This window comes from Arachis duranensis, chromosome 6 (genome assembly GCF_000817695.3).
Source record: "Arachis duranensis cultivar V14167 chromosome 6, aradu.V14167.gnm2.J7QH, whole genome shotgun sequence".
NCBI lineage: Eukaryota > Viridiplantae > Streptophyta > Magnoliopsida > Fabales > Fabaceae > Arachis > Arachis duranensis.
The window spans coordinates 38,849,561-38,855,220 of record NC_029777.3 but is presented as its reverse complement, the minus strand read 5'-3'; the positions used below and the strand labels follow the sequence as shown (position 1 = coordinate 38,855,220).

Here is a 5,660-nt window from a genome sequence, read left to right as displayed (position 1 = left end):
TGTTTTACCATAAAATGACATTTTTCAAAATTTAATACAAGGTTTGAACTAACACATCTTTCTAATACTCTAGCTAAACCATCAAAGCAAAGCTCAAATGAATCACCATAAACACTAAAGTCATCCATAAAAACTTCCATACAGTTCTCAAGAAAGTCTGAGAAAATACTCATCATGCATCTTTGAAACGTAGCCGGTGCATTACATAAACCAAAAGGCATTCTCTTATATGCATACGTTCCAAAGGGATATGTAAAAGTAGTCTTCTCCTGATCTTCAGGAGCTATATGAATATGAAAATATCCAGTGTAACCATCTAGAAAATAGTAGTGCGATTTACCTGATAAGCGATCAAGAATTTGATCAATGAAAGGGAGTGGGTAGTGATCCTTACGAGTAGCTTGCTTGAGATGCCTGTAGTCAATACAGACTCTCCAGGAATTCTGCACTCTCTTTGCTATGAGTTCTCCATGTTCATTCTCTACTGTTGTGACACCAGACTTCTTGGGTACTACTTGTATTGGACTAACCCATTCGCTATCTGAGATTGGGTAGATGATATCAGCCTCAAGCAGCCTGGTTACTTCCTTCTTAACCACCTCTAGAATGGTGGGGTTCAGCCGCCTTTGAGGTTGACAGACAGGCCTTGTTCCCTCTTCTAAAAATATCCGGTGCTCACAGACTTGAGGGCTGCTGCCTACTATATCTGCCAAGCTCCACCCAATGGCCTTTTTGTATCTTCTTAGCACACTAATCAGCTGCTCCTCCTGTTGGGAAGTGAGTTCCCTTGCAATGATAACTGGGAGCTTCTGATTATCCTCGAGGTAAGCATACTTGAGGTGGGGTGGAAAGGGCTTCAGCTCCACTTTCTGCTCATGACTAGGTTCTTGATCATCTGGAGCTAATTGTGGTGGCAAGGTATCATCAGTAAGCTCAGGGGGTGTCCCCACACTTGCCTCTTACTTCATAAGCGTCTCTTCTGCATCCTCCTGGTGGACTTCAGCCACAGTCTCATCAATAATGTCACACCGGAAGATGGAGTGATCCTCTGGTGAGTGCTTCATAGCTTCATCCAGGTTGAAGCTCACTGTTCTGCCATCTATCTCAAAAGAGTAAGTTCCTGAGAAGGCATCCAATTTGAACCTTGAAGTCTTCAGAAATGGCCTCCCAAGTAGGATGGATGATGGTCTTCCTAATTCATTAGGGGGCATCTCCAGAATGTAGAAATCAATAGGGAATGTGAGACCCTTAATGCTCAATAGTACGTCCTCAGCAATTCCAGCCACCGAGATAATGCTCTTATCTGCCAAAACAAAATATGCTGTCGACCTTTTTAAGGGAGGGAGCCTCAGAGCATCTTATACAGATAATGGTATAATACTCACACACGCGCCTAAATCACACATGCAATCAGAGAACTGTACACCATCAATAATACAAGTAACCATGCATGGACCCGGATCTCCATATTTTTCCGGTATGGCACCCATTAAAGCAGAAATAGAGCTACCTCGAGGAATAGTTTCTAAATCATGCATTTTATCTTTATGCATACACAGATCCTTTAGAAATTTAGCATATTTAGGTACCTGGTGAATCACATCAAAAAGCGGAATGGTTACCTCAACCTTTTTGAAGATCTCCACCATCTTGGGGTCTAGCTCCATCTGCTTTCTGGGTTTCTTAACAAGGTGTGGAAATGGAATAGGAATGGAACCAACGGTAGTGTCTGCGCCTCTTGGCACTTCATTCCTTGGTGGGGTTGGTTCTTGTTCAACCACATCTTGTACTTCATCCTCTTCCTCAACATTCTCTACCTCCACAGTGCTTGCAACTGGAATGTATGCTTTTGAACTTAGATCCCCATGACTCCTCTCTTGCAGTGTGGTCCCAGACCTCAAGGTAATGGCATTGATTCCTCCCTTGGAGTTGGGTAAAGGTTGAGAAGGAAGTGCACTGGAGCTTGCAGGTTGGTTGTTGGAGGTGTTCGATGATCCAATCTGGGAGACAAGAGCTTGTATAACGGAGGTTAAACCACTAATTTGAGCTTGTGCAAGAGATTGAAGCAACTCATCATTGGGAGAGGAAGGCGGGCCTTGCTGTTGGTTGTTTTGAGATCCCTGGTTTTGCCTTTGATGGGGTTCGCGGTAAGGCTGGTTTTAGTTCTGCTGAGACCGGTTCTGCTGATTATTGTTGTTGTTCCATCTCTGATTTCCACCATTATCTCTGCCTCCTTGGTTGAGTTGTCCCTCCATCCTTGGTTGGAGTTACCTCTCCAGCCTTGGTTGGAGTTACCTCTCCAGCCTTGGTTGGAGTTGTCCCTCCACCCCTAGTTGGAGTTGTCTTGCCAACCTTGATTGTAGTTCCCACCTTGGTTATAATTGCCGCCTTGCTAATAATATCCTTGATTTGGGCAGTCATAGAAGTTATGAGTGGCTGTCAAGCACTACAAGAAAAAGGTGTATTTGTAACAAAAAATATTGTTACAAAACGTCGAAATTTTGAAACAAAAGTTTTTTGTAACATAAAAAGGGTCCATTGCAGTAAGTCCCATTACAAAAAGTTTTTTGTAACGAAAAATGGAACTGTTACAATTCAATACCATATTTTGTAACAATTTTTCCTGATACAAAAAACCAGAAGCCGTTACAAAAGTGGTAACAAATTTTGATCTTGAAGGTATTTTTCGTGACAGTCAATTTTTTTCCTATCAAAAAATTTTGTTACAAAATGTAACATGATTTTGTAACATTTTTTTTTCTTTAGTTACTAAAGCAAATTAATTATTTTGTAACAACTTTTTTTTATTACAAATTACATGCATAATTTACTAAATTATTTTTTAAATTAACTAATATATTAACGCTTTTAATAAGCAAGTTTACTTGTATATAATATGCAAAAACATACATAAGTCAAACAAGATCCTTTTAGCTAAAATTGTCTTGAAACAAAATAACATTAGCTAGTGAGTACATTGATTAGTTCAACCAAAACATAAAAGTTCTAACATAGATTAGTGTCTCTATGCATCAAAACATTCTTGAGCCCTCAAGGTAGCATATGGTCACCATTTCAGCACTCCTGTAAATAAGAAAAACCAAAACAAAAAAGTTAGAAACAAGATATAACACTAATTATAATTTTTCCACTAAGTTTTATCCAAAATGTTTAGAAAATTTTCGGCAGAACCTTCCCTAAAACTTGGATATTTCCACTGTCCACGGTTCCAACAAACACAACCAATTCACAACTTGCACCCTTTCAAACAACACAATGTAGTTTAATTGAGCAACTAAATAGGACAACAACCAAATAGTGAATAGCAAAACCCAAAGCTTCCAGCTTCCAACAATCAAAACAGTGAAGCACTTAGCTGGATAATCAATCAATTGAGCTTAGCAACAGTTGAAAACTAAAAGCAATTAAATACCAACTCAATCAAATAATTGAATCAAAGATGAATATTGAAAATAGTTTAAAATAAATTCCGGCAGCATTTCAGTAGTAAATTTGCCTATTTCACAATTTCAATCAATCAATTCAAATTCCATATGAATTCTTTGACAGTTAAAAACACAAAAAATCATAATGAATTCATAGGAAGGAAGTAAATAAGCCAATTCCAATAAGAAAACATGAGGAAACAATTAAAACTAATCCAACCAACAAGAAGCAGAGTAGCACTCAGCAGAATAGCAATCAATGGCCCATCATACAGCACCCAAAACAGTAAAATGAACAAAGGTAATGGATTTAGGCAGCATTCTACTCATTGAAGTCAATAACCATTACACTTGCAAGCAGCAAGGGCATAGCAGTTTATCCATTAACTTAACAGAAAATCAATCAAGTCAAACTAAACAATTTCAGCAACAGATTTATCAATAAAATCAATCTCAATTCAGCAATCATCATCTATTCCAACACAAACAACAATAACTCAACAGCATTTCCTTTCTCATTGAATTTAACAATCATTCAATAAGCAAGTAATGGGGGAGAAAATCAGCAGCAACCAACAGCAAGTATAGAGCAACAATAACAACTTAATGTGAGAAATTATTCAACAATAAATGCACACACAAATACAAGGATTACTTAAATGACTCATCATGCTTATCCACATAAGTCTGCAGTGAAACCATATACTGTTTCACTTAAGAGGCTTGTAACAACAGCTTTTTTATCAACTTCTTTCTCATTCTCCCTTTCAGGCTCACTGTCAGTACTGGTAGGAGGTGGAAGTGCTGAAGCACCAAACATGGCTTCGTCATGAGCAGCTTGGATTTGTTCTTCCCTTCTTGCCTTGATAAGAAAATGGATTTGGTATATGTTTAGTCTTCCATACATAGATGATGCATGTATGTTAACAAGGAACAAAACTGACTATTCATGAATATAAGAAGAGGAATATACCTCTATTTTAGAATACTAGAAACTCTGGCCAATTTGCTTGACCAAGGAAGCATCATCTTCAGCCACTGCAGATAGGTGGGCAAATATAATCAGTTCAATTAAGTTTCAGGCTTCAAGACAAACCCCAAACCATTACTCATTATCATTTATAAGAAAAATATCATTGGCATTCAATAATTAAAAGAATCACCATGACTAAGCAATGAACAATTAAAATCAGTAAGTATTGGTGGTATTAACAAGCACACAAAAATAGTATTAAAACAGATTGTATTTGCAATGAAGAAATCTGCACAAATTTATTTAGAATAATGAAATTGGCAAACAAGTCCAACCTTCAATTTCCTCATCTTCAAGAGGCGCATCCTTGTCAAACTCAAATCACTTCTAGCCCTTGCCTTTTTCTGAGTCTTGGCAGCTGCATTAAAAAATATCCCACGAAATCAAGTTAGTACAACATATATAAACCAGCACAATTGCACAATGTATAAACCTTAAGGTGTTGTCTTTCTGTTAGAGTTGGGGACACTCATCAGTGTAATGAGTATTGCACGCATATATTTTGCAAACTCTCTAAGGGGCCAACTATTGATACTGCTATTGTGGAGGAGGTTGAGGTTGTTGTTGATTCAGATGTATCTGCTTCAGCAAGTTGGTCATCTCATATAGCGTCTGTGTGAGAGCAGTATTCTCACTGCTAGAGGAAACCTCTGCAACAGCGTTGGGATGTTTGTTCCTATGCCTAGCATTTTGAGTGGACTCAGCTAGGTTGCTGATCCGTTGCCACGCTTCGTCCGCGGTCTTGTACTTTTTCAGAGAACCATTACTCGCACCATCCAATGTAGTCTTCTCCTGAGGCTTCATGAATTGTGTGAAGTAGCTGATCAACACCAACTTGTCAATCATGTGGTGGGGGCATGCGTCCAGAAGGTTCTTGAAGTGCTCCCAATACTCATAAAGAGTTTCTGAATTGTCTTGAATAATGCAGGAAATTTCTTTCCTCAGTATATTAGTAACTTCAGCTAGAAAGTATTTATCCAAGAATTCTTTTCTGAGCGTATCCAAATTAGTAACAACTTCTTCAGGTTGAGTGTAGTACCACTGATGCAACACTATTTTGTGGTACATCTTGTGCCTAATTGAGTGGATTTTATCCACTATTCTCATATTTATTTATTAAATTCACATGTTCTACGTTTGCCTTCCTGATTTTATGCTATGATTGAAAACTCACTTCCGGA

The 5,660-nt window shown here is 38.1% G+C and overlaps 1 long non-coding RNA gene and 1 other non-coding gene across 2 annotated transcripts; one reads left to right on the top strand and one right to left on the bottom strand.

Annotated features, from left to right (window-relative positions):
- Positions 1 to 2,929: 2,929 nt before the first annotated feature.
- On the bottom strand, positions 2,930 to 4,839 carry LOC107493600 (uncharacterized). The gene is made up of 4 exons (XR_001593010.3): positions 4,755 to 4,839; positions 4,420 to 4,484; positions 4,153 to 4,308; positions 2,930 to 3,084 (listed from the first exon to the last, which is right to left on the bottom strand). It is a non-coding gene; the product is annotated as an uncharacterized LOC107493600 (long non-coding RNA).
- Positions 4,840 to 5,319: 480 nt separating this feature from the next.
- LOC127739915 (small nucleolar RNA R71) lies at positions 5,320 to 5,427 on the top strand. Its single transcript, XR_008000657.1, has one exon. It is a non-coding gene; the product is annotated as a small nucleolar RNA R71 (small nucleolar RNA).
- The last annotated feature ends 233 nt before the right edge of the window (positions 5,428 to 5,660 follow it).